Source organism: Manacus vitellinus, unplaced genomic scaffold, assembly GCF_001715985.3.
Source record: "Manacus vitellinus isolate BGI_N305 unplaced genomic scaffold, ASM171598v3 scaffold_21_pilon, whole genome shotgun sequence".
NCBI lineage: Eukaryota > Metazoa > Chordata > Aves > Passeriformes > Pipridae > Manacus > Manacus vitellinus.
In genome coordinates, this window is record NW_021939546.1 from 5,198,968 (window position 1) to 5,215,360 (window position 16,393).

At 44.8% G+C, this 16,393-nt stretch overlaps 1 protein-coding gene across 1 annotated transcript in view; it reads right to left on the minus strand.

Annotated features, from left to right (window-relative positions):
• ROR1 (receptor tyrosine kinase like orphan receptor 1) overlaps positions 1 to 14,883 on the minus strand; it is a 147,988-nt gene extending 133,105 nt beyond the window's left edge. Inside the window, exon 1 of the mRNA XM_029959702.1 lies at positions 14,796 to 14,883. The gene's annotated coding sequence lies outside the window, so the exon portion shown is untranslated. The remainder of the gene's footprint in view (positions 1 to 14,795) is intronic.
• Positions 14,884 to 16,393: the final 1,510 nt, after the last annotated feature.

The following is a 16,393-nucleotide window of genomic DNA, read 5'->3' on the forward strand; positions in this document are numbered from 1 at the left end:
CCCCTCAATAGTGATACCTTGTAGTTTTGCACAGTAGGGCCTTTCCTTCAAGGATCTGAACTTGTATTACACAGGTGGGTAAACATTACTATCCAGTTTCACACAGACTGGGAAGGGGATGGATTGTTGTGGAGTAAATCCATGGCAAACCTGCAGCAGAGGGGCATTCCCTGAGGGAAGGTTCCCCTGGAGTCAGCACTCAGCTCTCTGGAGCAAAGAAAACTTGCAAGAAACAGTTTGTGGGATCAAGCCCACTAAGCAAGTTCCTCTCAGGAATGAAAGTCATATGGAAATAATTGCTTGAAACAATCCTGTTTTCTTAAGAATCTCTTCTAAACTGGATTGAAGATTCACAAAAAGATACGGATTATCTAGGTATTTTAAAACCTTACCTAGAGTTTTCTGTGTCCTTAGGTAAAACTAAGAATTTTACAGGTATTTAATGCCAGCAAAGTAGAAAGCTGCCTCTACATCACTGCTTTTATTGCTTCTTCCCCCTCTTCCACCACACAAGTTGGGTTGAGGCCCTTGAAACACATGCCCGGTTCCACCACTGCCCTGGCATGCAGGGAATTATTTGCATCTTCCAGATTCACATTCGGCATGAGCCATTTGACTCGTGAGCAGGAAAACAAGCCAGGAAAAAGCAGCACATTTGCAAGTGGCAGGAAAAGCAGCAGCAGGGACAGAGTCCGAAAAAGCCTCTCTGAGCTCCCCGATGCCCCAGGACACCACTAAGCACCGGGCAGGTCTCACTTTCAAGTCTCACTCCTGTAAATGAAAAACAGCTCCAAGTCTCACTCACTTAGGCCCTGGTCCAGGAAGGCACTCAGGCGAGGCTCCAGCGTTAAACACAGAACTAGTCCCGCTTAAATCAGCGGCAGTGTTTACAGTTACAATGGATGTGTAAGTGCTCTGCTGGACCGGGGCCTCGAGCAGGGATTGTTATTTAACACTTTCTTCAAGTTGTCGTGCCAGTGCCTCGTGCCTCAACAAACTTCATTTATTTTCCATCCTCTGCATCTCCTGTTGTTTCTTGAACAAACACAGATGTCCCCAGTTTGAACACTTCACATTCTGCCACCACAGTAATGCAGGAACCAGCACATATAAAATTAAAAGGAGAGTTCCTATTTTCGAAGTTTTCCTCAAGACAAGAATAAATTAGCACCGCTCGCTGTCAGTCCAGGGAAAAAGGCAAACACAGGCAGTGGGGCCAAGAGAGCCTTTAGGAGAGGGGAGAACAAAGTAGCCCTAAGGAGGAGGTAACAGCTTGAGGTGTTTTTCCTCAGTGAGAGGACGAACAGGAGGAGTTCTCACTTCTTGCTGGGGCTGATAAAACACCAGACCTTGCCACAGGAGCTGGGAATGACCAAACATCTGCAGCAGAGCCTTTTCTAGCTTTTCCAGCACCAGTTTGCACAGAATGGCCTCCCCAGAAGTCTCTCCTTGCCAAGACTCCTTGACACAGTCCCCAGGCTGGGTTGACAAGCCAGGGATGTGCAAGGACACATCCCAGTTGGATGAGACATCACCACAGCACATGGACACTGGCAGCTCTTCCACCACAAAGGCACTGATCACACACAGCAATGGAATTATTTAAGGAATCAAAGGGAACAACTTCTTTTCAATCAGGGCTGAAGAAACTGCTTAGACAGACCTCAGAACAGTCAGCAGGGGATCACTTTGGAAATACAATATTCCCAAGGACCAGGAAGAAAAAACCCCACTGGAGAACAGAGATTAGAAAAGAGGAAAGGAACAGCATGAAGAGGAAGAAGTATCATGTGCTCTGCTCACTGCACCTCTTAATTAAAAGAACACAACCCTGGCTCAGTGAATTAATGTCGCTGCACATCCCTGCTGGAACACAAGTTTCTAAAAGGGATACGTTCCCCTTCTTCCAAATGCGACAGGATTTCCATTCATCTGGCTCCAGCATGTCACAGAACTGCAGTACAACAAGGTAATCTCTAGAAAGCCTGGGCTGTTATTCATATATTGAAACATAAGTGAGATATTATTGGTTTGGAAGCTGTCAAGACACTTCTCAGTGTGCAGCAACAGGAGTGAGAATGAGACATTATCCAGCCCCTACCAAAGGCTTCCATTGGACACCGGGAAAATCAAAGCCCAGAAATCCTTTGGGGTGTTGACATTACTTTTCTAAACTAAACCATCACAAGTATAGTTCCAGTTCCCATAAAAATAATTTTATTTGAGATATAAAGCTTCTAATACAAGCAAAGGTTTTGAAGGAAAAACAGGTCAATCATTTCAGCCACCACACCAAATAATATTGCAGATTTTTCATTTGCTAATACCGTTCCAGAGGCTGGGCACGTGAACATGTGCAATCCTGCTCCAAGTGGGCCAGATGGATTTATTTATTTTTTTAATAACCCCACTCACTAAAAAATGGAAAAAAAGAAAAAAAGCATTGGAAACTGCGCTGTCATTAGTGGGCCCTCCACCCACTCTTTATTAAGCAGCTCAGATGAGCAGGCAAGACCTGCAGTGTGCTTGAAAGTCAAGAAATGTGGACTCTTGCTGAACCAAAGGAATTGGAAGCTTTCAAATCATGGGCTCTCCAACAATTTATTACCAGCATCAGTCACGGGATGCATTTATTCTGCATTTCCATCAGCGTAAGGAAGAACAGGTTTGCTCAAAATATCTGCCTGGGACTTCAAAGCCCCAGTTAAGCAAAGCACGTCCCAAAATTAAAGGGATGTTAATAGAAACCTTCGGAGCAGTTGTTGGCTGACACAAGAATACACTGAAACCCAAACAACCCCTCAGGACTCGGAGCTGCCAATAGGAATGATCCATCAGAGCAGATCCACAGTCCCAAGTGTGCTCTGCAACTCCTGAAAGAATGTGAGTGGAAAAGCAGCTGCACTGTGGGAAGATGCTTTCAAATCTCTCAGTATTTCTGATTGTGTAACTCTCAAAGTCCAGTGTAGGTCGTTTGGCCTCCCAGTCTTAAACAATCCCGTTCCACAGAGGGCCAGTTCATCACTAAAACATGAGAAAATAACAAAAATCCACCCTGGCAAGCAGCACTAGCATTGAATTCCCAAATATTTAGCGTCTGTGCTCTCCAGGGGTGACCCTCCTGTATCCTGCATCTTCAGACACACCAGTATCCAGAAATGCCATGGAAACCAAGAAATATCTTAGATTAAACCGGCCCAAGACAGAACCTGTTGGTGCAGATCAGAAAAGGGCTGTCAGAGTCTCCCCTGCCAGGTGCACCCCTTTTCCAGCACATTTTCACTGGGCTTATATCCAAAATAAACCATTGAAGTCCCAAATCCCAAACATCAAAGACGAATGAACACAAAGTATCCAAAATGTTTCCCAGTTTGGCTCAAACCAGTAAATTCTGCTGAGATCAAGCAAGGATCAGACTTTGGGCAAGGGGAAAGACACACTTGAAGTTGTTTTCCGTTTCACTTCATCTGAACAAATGTTTGATAGATTCAGGTAAAACAGAAAAATCCTGAAGATTATAAAATCCTTTTCCTACATAGACAAAAATCAGTCACTGCAGAACTCTATACAGTGACGAGAAAACTAATAAAAGCTAAAAAAGCCACATAAGAGACTAAACCAGGAGTGGTTTCCCAACCAAGAGAGCTGATTTAAATGCATAGCATTAACCACTTCCTTTTTTTATCTCTTTATATTCCTCCAAAATGTGAAAAGTTCCTGCTCAGAGAACTATTATCTCCTTGAATTGCACATGCAGTTACTAAATATGGGCTTCAGGAACAAATATTGTCTCAAACAGCAACAGGTTTCATCAAACACTGTAAATGTTTTCCTGGTGTACAAATGGACTTAAAATTTGGAATTTATTTCAAGTCCCACATTCAGTCTGAGAAATATTTCTCATAGAAACAAGCAGTATCTTTTCATTAGGATTTGACTGAATTCTATACAAAAGGCAGATGAGATGCCTTTTAACTTCCCAGTATAGATTTTTTTGAGGAAAAAAGCGGGATATTATGGATTAGGTTGGTGGATGGCACGAGAACAAATATGGAACAACAAGTGCAACCATTTGACTGGTCATTTTAACCCTATTATGGTATGAAAGTCATGCAAATAATATTTTGTTTGGAGAAATCCAATCCCCTCTGAGCAACTACTCTTCCTGCATGCCAAGCACTGTTTTTCTCCGTGGAAGAACAGCTCACATGGCCTGTGCTGGAAGTGACACTTGTCTTTCATCCCTGGAAACTGAGCCAGCCACACACCACAGCAGGGATCAAAGCCATCCCTCCTCCCATGGCACCTGAGGCAGGAAGCAAAGGCAACACTAGATCCTGCTTGAAGACAAAATCCCAAGTATTCCAATTTCACACGTTCTGCAGCAGATATTTCCCATCTCTGGGATGTGAACTCCAAGTCGGCCCCATTTGCCAATTTTCCCACATAAAAAACCCATCTCCATGGTACCACCAGACATTTGGAAGGTCTTTAAAGCCCCACGTGTCCTTTGAGTCCCAGCAAAGTCAAAGGGAAGAACTGCACTCCCCTGTTCTGCAGAATAAGATATTCCAGGACACTCTGCACTGTAAGGGGACTCCCCTGGCTCGCTACTGGACAAAGTGTGTCTGGAAACAAAGCAGCAAAAGCAGTTTCTACGGGGAAAAGTGGATTTGGTTTTAAAAATAAGGAGCAAATACTATCCCCTTAGCAGGAACAAGTCCATACTTTGAGTTCTTTTAGAGCAATAATATCCCACACAAGGGGTGGGCACATCATCACTTTCACGTGGAAAGTGGCTCTGTTTTACCCACAAGTCCTAAGAAAACTTATAGAGTGATTCTACTCAGGTCAAAATTAAGACAGACAAGGTTTTTTTTAAAGGGTAAGTAACTCACCTTTACCTCTTATTTAAATAAAACAGATATGTTGACTAGCTTCAGATACCTGGATTACTTATTATGTTACAGTTTGGAAGAAACCACTTGGAACCCAGGAATACTACAGAACAAATACAAATCCAGTGCTGGTCACACAAAACACTGATCATGAGAAAAAGATATTTGTAAGGAGAAGATGCCATGAATCCAGCCTGTTATTTCTGACAGGACAGAACCTCCCATCACCAGTCCAGCGGAGCAGGGATCCCTTTACACAGGAAATATTGCAGCTGACTGAAAGCAACTGACCATTACATTTACTAAAAGATTCATTACATGTATTTTCAAAGGACCCAAGCAGAAAATCTGCCAGGCTCTGCTGCTCAAATTATATTAATCAGCATCAGTGAATGACTGAGCCAATAACCACTTGTAGGATCTTTAAGAGAACAAAGCAAGTAGATCAAAAATTAGTATTTCCTTCCTGCACCTCAGTCCCTGTAATCCCCAACCATCTCTGGTGGCAGTAATTTACAGTAAGAGCAAAGTTACAAATAGCAGGATAATATCAAGCCTTAATACCTGATGAAATGAAAGCTAAATTAGCACAATAATCCTTCAAGAACATAAGTGCCTTCTCAAGGAGCCTGACACCAGCTTATACAGGCAAGGGGAGAAAAAAGTGTATTAAATCAGCTTCAGTGGGATAATGCAACAAAAGCTGAAGAAAGTTGAGCCTCCTATCACCACATATCTATCCTTTGCAACATTTCAAGTGATTTTACAGTTCTTCTGACAGATGTTACAGAGACACCTCTCACAAATTACACAGAACATATACACACCTAATCCCCTTCTTGCAACACCGAGACAGAATTCTTGCCCTCGGGCCCTTTCAGTTATTACAATTAGTCCATGTGAAGTTACCCTTGATAATCTCGGGAGATAGTAACTGGCAGGAGGAATAGGATAACAGAACATCCGACAATTACAGGGTTTGGGGAGGGGATTTCTGTAGAGCTGACAAAAAAATAAACACCACCTAATGCAGGAACCTCTGCAGAACCCTAAACTGGGGTATTCCCAAAGCATTGCTGTCCCTGCTGTGACCCTGCTGGATGGTCTGGGATGCCTGAGGCAACAGCTTCACTCATCTACTGGAAGAACAACTAGTTAAGACTTTGGTGCTGCATTCAGCCAAAATCTTCCTGAAAAAGGGAATTGCTCTTGGAGCTACCTCTGGATTTTTAAAGCTGGATGGGACCATTATACCAGAGGTACTTCATGATAAATATGCCAGAGACCAAAAAATTCACCCAGTGTTTCAGAGTCTTCAGAATGGCCTGGGATGATGGAACTGAACATGCCCCACAAATGACAACAGAGCAGCCTTTGATGTTCAGGTTCCCAAAAATCCTTGTAGAGGTCCCATGTTTACAGAAGCCACTTCCACCTGTGGCACTCGCCACGAGATTCTGTCACCCACCAAGGGCTTATGGCAAGGAAAAGCAGTGAGTTTGCAGGTGGTCTCTGCTCCTTTATTGAGCGAGTTCACTGAAAATTCACTGTACCTGCTGTGGACACTGAGAAGACCAATTTCCTCCTCCCCCCAGTACCAGCTATCAACTTTTTAAATTTGCGAGACAGATCAAACAACTTGAATTATTAGGATGTACAGAACCACAGAGACACAAGTGTGATCAGTGATAAATGTGGCTCCCCATTAAAATCAGTTCAGGGAGGAAGGAATGGGTCAGTTGCTTAATGTCCAACCTAATCTGTCTCACCCTGAATAGCTCAGCCAACAAAATAAACCAAATCAGTCTGACTTTGACATTCCCTGGAGATTTTCAGCCTGAAATGAGAAGGGTTGATCACAGAGCTCCTCGTATCAGGACCACATTTGCTGCTATGAAAAGTAAGAGATCACAGATTTTAAGAGAAAAGTCCATATGGAATGTCCAAGTTCGGCACATAAAATACTCCCAAGTTTTGTGAACCTTTTACTACTGCTCAGGGTTCACTACAGCACCAGCTGTAAGTTAGAAATACTCATCGGAATTTAAAAAAAGATAGTTTGAAAAAAAAATTACAGAGAATGCGAGAACATAAATCACATCCTACAAACAGACTCTCCAAGGAAAAATGGCAAATCAGATATCATTTCTCCCTGTGTAATGCAAGAAAAGCAGTAGAACAACCTTCTTCTAGCCCCTGATGAAATAGAATTTTGCTAATGACTAGATTCCTCTATAGTGAGAGGATTCTTTTACAGATTCTTCTCTTGCCTGGGCATCTTTTTGGAGAATTTACATAGCAGTGAGGACTAAAAGCAGCAAAACCCCTCCAACAGTTTTTAGCTGGGCGTTCAAAGGCCTTCCTAAAGCCCTTTGCTGTTCTAAAAGCCTACTTCATACACATGGAAGATGCTACTGTTCTTACCGGCATGAAGAACACGCGTTTTCAACACAGAGCAACAAATCATACACAGAAAGGGTAACAACAACATCCAACTCATGGCCTGGCAGGGGAATGACCCAGAACCTGGGAGAAAGGAGTGTAGAGCTCCAGTGGTCCTCCACTGCTGCATCCACTAGAATGCAGCCTGTTAGCCCACACCAGGTTTCAATTATTCATCTCTTAATCAACTTCAGACTCACTTATTTAAAAGGATACAATTTTAACAATAAATCTCAAGGACAGTGTTAATTAAAAGCTAAATCTTGCCCTGAGCTGGACTTCCAAGGTCTATGAGAATGTTCACAGCCCATTTATTTATTCCAGCATTGTGTCAGTTATTAAATTACAGTAAATTAAAAACACAGTGACAGAGCAATAGCTAAAATAAGTGAGGCTTGTTGCATCTCACTTACAAAGGTTGCCAGACTTGTGCTCTGACAGGCTGCCAAGAAAAGTGAATGTAAAAGTCAGGGGCCCTCAGTTCAAAAACGTCCCATCGTGAGCGTGAAGTGTTTCAGGCTCAGAGATGCCAGCAAAGATCCACCTACTGATATTCCCTGGCCTCCTGAAAGCATTTAATGATATAAATCCATCTTCCTGACAATCAACTGGGAATTAAATGACCTCTTGTCATTTTAGGTGAAACACACTGAAAGCAGAGCTCAACGTGGTGCTCTCTCCACTCAGCACGTTCTGGAGAAAAAGGGATGTCTCCATCATGCTGCAGATTTGCAGGAAATTCACAGAGAGATAATGTGCTTTAGAAAGAAAAATCAAAACATATGGAATGAATAATTAACATATACAAAAAAAATCCTAAAATGAAAATGCATAGAACGCTTGTTACTTATACAGCACATCAACTGCTTCAGAGTAAACAAAACAATTACAAAGACACCTCCTTTTATCTGAAGCCAAGTTAATTTTGGAGAAGAGATGTTCACCCATGATAACTCACCTACTACAGGAAAAACTGGGAGAGGCAACATCCCTTGTAATACAGTGTAGACTCCACGGTGCTCAGATACACATGAACTCTATAGAGGTGTCACAGGTGACTGATATTCCCTGCACAAGGAGGAGGATCCCTCTCCATGAAGAGAGGTGAGGTAACAGAAGCTTTGCAGAGAGAACTTCACTTGATTAAAACTGAATCTAGTCTTAGTTCTAACGTTGATTTTAATTTTTTTTTATCATTTGGCCAAGCTTCTGTTTTCTCTTAGAGGCTGCTCTGTTCACAATGACACTTACCTTGGAAGGCAGAATTACTGAAACCGACTTCAACAGGAAGAAAAAAAATTTCACCTCCAAGTTCCACATTCCACAAACACAGACATAAACATGGTAAGAGCTAAAGGTCCTCGTGAGTTTTGAAACTAAGGCCACACAAACCCAAATCCCTCCTTTTCCAGCACGTTTCTCACACTGAGGCAGTTTCCCTGAAGGAGTAGCCCTGGTAGTCTGTATTGACCAGCCCCACTGTGGACACTCTCAGACAGCTCATCACACTTACACCATCCGTCCTTTAAAGCTTGGCTTAACATCTTCAGGAGGGACTGGGCCACCTCCTTCAGAGGGGGACACAACAGCTGTCTTTGAAGAGGAATGTTCACACTGTGAATGTGGAAGTGTATATTCCTTCCACAGATAATCTCAAATTCTGAGGCTAAGGAAAGCATATTCCCAGCCTGCGGAGGGAATGTGTGAGGAGGTTATAAAGATGCCGAACGTTTTTCCGTGCTTATCTCCGATCTTCCCATTTCCCATGGCCTGCTGCTGTGCTCTGACAGAGCTCCACCATTCCAGCTTTTCCCAGATCCACAGATGTTCAGAGCTCTGCTGCAGACAGACAGAGCATCTGGGAACGGGACAGAAGGACACACAAGGGACACCCCTTGGAGGAAAGGAGCACAAGGTCACAGGAAGCCCTTGTGCAGTATCAGTTTCAACATGTGACCTGAGCAGATTGAAAAAAAGCTTTTAATAAAATGCAGGCTTCCCCTGGAGCCTCCACTAACTTTTCTCAAAAACTCATCTAGTTATGAAACTTCCCCATTGAATGTTGGGATGGCAAAGCCTGAACATAAAGCTGGGCCCAAATATCTGTTAGTGAGTGAAAGCACAGCTTTGTAAGGCCAGATCAGGGCATCAGCAGAGCTTATAAAAACCATGCAACATCTGCACAAAGTTATCAGCACTTCTGCTCCAGCTCTTTGGGAGTGTGCCTTGCCTCCACATACAGGGACTTGCCTTTTTTTTTTTTTTTTTTAACTTTCCCTGACCAGGCCAGACAGATCTCCTTTGCCTTCAATGTTCCCAAAATACCATAAATATGTTCAGGATCCCTGTCTCCAATGTGACATCACAGGATGATAAAATATCCTGAGTTGGAAGGGGCCCATCAGGATCATCAGTCCAGCTCCTGGCCCTGCACAGACACCTCAGCAATCCCCCCTTGTCCCTGAGAGCGTTGTCCAAACGCTCCCTGAGCTCTGGCAGCCTTGATGCTGTGACCAGTGTCCTGGGGAGCCTGTTCAGTGCCCAGCCACCATGTGGGGGAAGAATCTTTTCCTGATATCCAACCTAACCCTCTCCCAGCTCAGCTCCATGCTATTCCCTCGAGTCCTGTCACTGGTCACAAGAGTGAAGAGACCAGAAGTCTCAAAAAGCCCTGGCTGGGTTAAGCTGTGCCTGGACCAGCAGCACCAAAGTGGCCTGTCCCAGCCACAGGGCCACACTGCCCAGTCCCTGCTGACAGCAGTGACACAGGACACTGCCTGCAGGAGACCCTGCTTTGCTGTTCTTGCCCTCCTGTGAAGGTGCTCTGTAGCACACTGACCACACAGGCACAGCCTCCACACAGCTCTCCAAAGGGCTTTGTTAGAGCAGGATCTCAAACACAATTACTCTGTGAAACTCAAAAGATGTAACAAAGCAGACTTGACCTGAGCTTTCTTCTGCCTCTGCCTTGGGCAGGAACTCCAGGTAATGACTTGTTGAAACACAGTAGAAAGAGCCCAGCTCTGTACACAGCCCTGCTGGAACAGTGCCCTGGCCCCACAGCTCATTTGTACCTGTCAGCTCCTCCTCCAGGGCAGTGCCTGCCTCTCTGTCCCTGTTGGTGACCACTCCGCGTTATTTCTTCAGAAATCCTATCTAATAATGAGCCTCCAAATCTGTCTCCATCCCACCAACACGCGCCACAGGATTCCCTTCCCCAGCCACCAGCCGTTTCCTTTCATGTAGTGCTGTGCAGATTTACTTGGAAACAGTGGCACTCTAATGTCTCCACTTCAGGAGGAGATCCTGGAAAGCAATCTTCCTCACTACGGGATGCTGGCATGGAACTATGCTGAGGAGTCTGCCTTATTGCTTTCCCTCACTAAAGGGTTCCTTTCCCAAGCTACTTCTTTTTCCCAAGCTGCCTGACTTTGGCAGAGCATCATTTTCAATATCACATCGCATTAGATTCCAAATATCTGCAAGTTCTTTTATTTTACATTATATTCCCAGGGAGAGCTAAAAGAACTTTACTATTGAATACTAGTAATATTTAGAGCTTTATTATTATATAACACACCAGTGGTATCTGTTTAAGCTGAAATTATTCTATTTTTCCACCTTAGCAAACTCCATAGCCCTCCTGTGCATCATCTTTTCAGGCCAATTAAATGACCTTAAACATGTCCAAGCCTCTCACATGCCACACTCCTGGCAGGGACAGCAGTGACTCTGCTTGTAAACACACAGAAAAAATTGTAACTTCTCCTGCAGCACCTGACCAAATGAAATTTTACACCAAATGTAAAATTTCAGGTATTTTACACCATTTCTTTCACCACAAAGTGTGTAAAACTGCAAGCACCAAACCTACAGAAGCATCCTTCAGCTAACACCAGGATTTTGTTATTCTTTCCAAAGAATGACAGACAACTGCTCTCACATTCATTTCACTATTGTTCCATTTAAAAATGGATTGACTCCTTGACTTTCAATATCTCCACAATTAGAATGAAAAAGAAACCAGGATGGAAGAAGCCCTACAAAGTCACTTAACTATTCAACTGTTTGGCGTTGTCCCAGCCCCAAATTAATTTCTTTAAGCTCAGCTTTAGCAAGCTGGTTTTAAGACACAGCTCCCACTTTGCTGATTTTTAAGAGCAGAAACTTGGATCAAACCCAGCATCTTAACAATAAAATAACTTCATCTGATATTCATTTAAGTGTTCTAAGGCGTAGGAGTCACTGTCAAAACTCAAGCTGGGTTATCCCTGTCACACCTCCACCTCCACAAGGCTGGGTGTGAGACTCTCCAGCTGTGCCAGGGCTGCCCAAATTCCTTTGGTTCAGGGAGCAATTTCCCCTGTGAAGCACCGGCACAGATTACCTGGATACCCACAGCAAGGTGAGAACATCACTCTGACACAGCAGATAAACCTCAGGGCTTTGCAGCAGAAAAATAACTGCAGCTCAAGAGTCAGCCAGAGTCCTAAAAATTGTTCCTCAGGATACAACATTTCAAAACACGCACAACTGTGAACATCAAATTCGCAATTGAGGATGACCGAGGGGGTTTTGTACAGGGCTCGGGGAAGAAAAGGTTTACACTTTTTCTTTTGTGCGAGTTAACTTTCTACATATTTCTGGCTTGCAAGACAATCGCCGTGTGCAAAGCAGCTGCATTTAGTTAGAGACGTTTTAAAAGAGTTTTCAATTCTGAGGTGCTCTTTTCAGCCTCAGAAGACTTCTGCATTTCTACATCTGTTTCCAAAGAGTGGGATCCAGTGTCACACCTCAGGGAAACTCTTTTTCCACCCCCTCTCTTTGCCTACTTAAATCCAAACACAAGCTTTAAAACACTCCCCTGCCCAGCTCTCATCTGCAGTGCTTTAAATCCCTGTGAGTACATAATTAACACAGCAGTTGCAGTAGATGTTAATTACAGAAACAAAGAAATGGTGTCCTGAAGATAATTTGCTGATACTTCAAGCCACTTTTGTCAAAAAATACCAGACTACAAGCTCAAACAGTGACATCTACTCTCATCCTCTAAGAGGCTTAAGGCAACAAAAGCATTTTGTTTGTTTGTAAACTCGTTCCTGGATTGTGGCTGAACCAGCAGCCTGTGACCCAGGGATGAAACAATTAACCACAGGGACTAATCAAGAGCTGGGGAACTTTATCTCACAAGTTTCAGGGAAATCAGCAGTACTTATAATCTAAAACATGATCTAGAGATCTGTGGGTTTACTACACACTTTTAAAATGCTTTTATACTATTAATGATTCTTCCATTGTGACTCCTCACAAAGTTACATGATCTGGAATAATAATAATAATAAAGCTGAACTGGGAAAATCCAGAGTCACATACTGCAAAAAAACATCCAAGTGGAGAGTTCCTGTTGCTTATATTGACATTACCTTTGTGCTTTAATTCAGAACACTTGGGCCAGCCCATGAGCACCTTGGGAAGAGCATTAAAGACAGTGGGAATGTACAAGGGAAAACGCGCTTTCCGGGTTGTTTTGCTCATGGACAAAAAGGGAGCACCAGCAGACAGTGGTCCACATTCTGTTTTTAAAAATATCAGTCTTAAAAGGCAGGGACTGAAGGGTTCTGTATGTCTGCTGCAGAATCTGTTTACCCAACCATTCTAGTTACCTTAAAGAAATTTGTAAGAAGTTTTATGATAGCTTTCTCTTTCTTTGTTTTTTTAATTAGTGTTAGATGTTCAGCTTCCCTTATTCTTCCACAAAACGCAGATCTTTAACAAGTTTGGGGGAAAACACAGTCTGTGGTTGTAACATGTGATAGATGTCTATCTATAAAAAAATAAATAAATCACTTGATCTGCCTATGAATCAACACTGTAAGCATTTGCCAGAGATATTACTGAAAATATAGGAAATACTTCAGTGTGGAAAGTAACTGTACATAGTCACAGATCACAGTCCAGGTTGGAAGGGAACTGGAAAGATCACCTTGTCCAACCTCGTGGGAAAGGGAGCCCAGCTGAGATTATCCAGTCTCATCTTGGAAATCTTTCATATGTTGAGCTGAAACCCCTCTTGGTGCAACTTGTACTATAATGACTATATTAAGTCACACATAAAGATGAATTCATACAATGAAAGATGTTTCCCAGCAGAATTCACAGTAAATAAGAAATGGCCAGTTCTGGACCCAATGAGATCAGTTGCTTTATGTTCATGTTTTTTTTTCTCTTTCAGACTCTTAGAAACCCACAAAAATTCTCATTATGACCCTAAGGTTTTGAAATTATCTGAAAAACAGGAGGGGGAAAAGGACTTTTTTTTCCCCCTTTAAAAAATATAGCTATTTGTTAAGCACACATAGCATTCCCTGGGGACACTAGAAAACAACTTTTGAAAACTTTCCCACTGAGATGCCATGAAGAATTCCTACGCTAAGCCAGAACTCATCCAGCCATTGAATCTGCAGCAGGAGACTGGGATATTGGGCAGTCATTCAAACATCCACTCCTAACACACAGTCCCAGGTAATGGCATCATTAGGGACACCCTGAAACACCGAAATTCAGGCACAGGGATACGACAAGGGTTGTATCCGTTAGCTACGACCAACTTTTAAAGGCAGTTATCCCACTGTATCTGCAATATCCCTTGGCTTAAATTTTGGCTTTTTTTCAGTTCTGAACTGAAACTCAATCAGCTTTATCTCTTTAGCATTCACTTTTTCGCCTTCTGAAATATTAAATACAACCATATTATCACCCAGGACTTCTCAGAAGTGGCTCGTGATTTAAGTGCCCACCATAAAACACTTTTAAGGAGCCGGAGTTCACGAACATCCAACTCTTACTGAAATTCTCATGCAGGCGTCCAAAAACACTGCTCACTTTTTACTGACTTGGCCCCGAGGACTCAGTCCTTGCCCAATTCCAGCTATCCCAACTCCGAGGTCCCTTTATGCATGTGCTACGCTTCCCTCTACACGCAAATCACTGGCAAAAAAAGGCTGAAACCAGAACCCCGATAAAACAGAGGGATCGCGGGATAAGTATCAGTCGTTAAAACCAAACCGAAGAGGCTGTTGGTAAAAATAAATAAATAGATAAATAAACAGATATATATTTTGGAGGGATACAAGGGGAGCGAGATGGCAAAACATCCCCTTCCCGAGCTGGGTCTAAAGCACAAGTCACAAGTGTGATAACACACCTCGGGCACCATCAATCACGGACCGCAAAGCGGGACCGCCTGGGAATAGTTACGCCGGGAATAGTTACCGGCCCGAACACTTGGAAAGAGCTTTTTTTACGAAGCAATTAAATGCAGACCGAGTATAAGCCCCCGAGTTCGTCAACGGGAGGCGGCGGGGCCGCCGGGCTGCGCTGCCCTCGCCCCTCAGCACCGCGGGCTCGGCGCCGCTCGGCACAATCCCGCCCCGGGATCCCCGCCGTGCCCCTTACCTTGCGTGGCGTCCCCGGGCTCGGCGCGGCTTGCCGCGCGCAGCAGCAGGAGCAGCGGGAGCAGCAGCGGGAGGCTCCGGGTCCGCGCCGCCCGGCTGCTGCATTCCTGAGCCGGCGCTGCTCCCGCATCCACGCGGGGGCCGCCGCTCTCCGTCCCGCTGTGCGGCGGGCGGGGAAGGGAGCCGCGTGCGGGGAAGCAGCGCGGAGCCCGCCACCTCGCCTCCCTCAGCCCTTCCCGCTGTCACCGCCCGCCCGCCCCACGCTGCCCGGCCCGCAGCGCCCCCTCCCTGTCCCGCGCCGCTCGGCCGCCGCCGGCCATTTTGTCCCCCCTCAGAGCGGCGGGGCCGGGGCGCCATGCAGGGGCCGCCCGTCCTCGGAGCCGAGCTTGGGAGGCGGCACTTGGGGATATCATCCCTTCCCAAGGGGCTGCTCCGCAGATGGTAACTGCAGTCCGTGGGATTGTTGCACTTGCGGGTAAAAACGCTTTTCACAGAATCACGGAATCACTGAGGTTGGAAAAGCCCTACAGGATCGAGTCCAGCCTGTGCCCGATCCCCACCGTGACGCCCAGCCCAGGGCACTGAGTGCCACGTCCAGTCGTTCCTTGGACACCTCCAGGGATGGGGACTCCACTACCTCCCTGGGCAGCCCCAGGGATACTTAACGACCCTTTCCATGAAGAAATTCTCCTAGTGTCCGACAAATCTAAACTTTTCCAGGCAGAGTCCATCCAGTTTTGTTCCATCCTGGAAGGGGCATCGCTCACTGCCCAGATACAGCCATGGCTATGGGGAGGGCAGATGATCCATCTTACATGATTTAAGTTTATCCCACTGAGATCCATGGATGTGTTCTACTTTTTAGAGTCTTCCCATTGAAACAGGCAAAGAAACTGAGAGCCAGCAGTGCGGAAAAATGATTTCTCCACTGTTCTTCATACATGAGTTGATAGTTAAAAGCTTCTGATTTTCCCCTCGCAACATTTCAGATTTACTGGATATCTCCTATTTTTACAGTCAGCCAGGAACTCATAAGGGACACCTTCCACTATGCCAGGTTGCTCCAAGCCCTGTCCAGCCTGGCCTTGGACACTTTCAGGGATGAGGCAGCCACAGCTTCACTGGGCAACCTGTGCCAGGGCCTCACCACCCTCACAGCCAATATCCCACCTAACCCTGCCCTCTGGCAGTGGGAAGCCATTCCCCCTTGTCCTGTCCCTGCAGGCCCTTGTCCCAAGTCCCTCTCCAGCTCTCTTGGAGCCCCTTTAGGCACTGGAAGAGGCTCCAAGGTCTCCCTGGAGCCTTCTCTTCTCCAGGTGAACACCCTCAGCTCTCCCAGCCTGTCTCCAGAGCAGAGGTGGAATTTCGCCTAAGTGAAATCAATACTGAATAGACTGATTTCTCCTAACCCTTCCTGAAAAAGAGGCAGGGCACTGCCAAAGCTCATTGAAGCTCCAGGAGTGATAACTACTTTCCATTCAGGAGAATGATCACGTTCCCGGGATGCTTAGATTAGGTTTAAGATTTCAAAAGTCAGCAACTGTTTAATAAAAAGCTCATAAGCAGAGTGGAAACAAGGACAAGATTAAAGGACTTTCC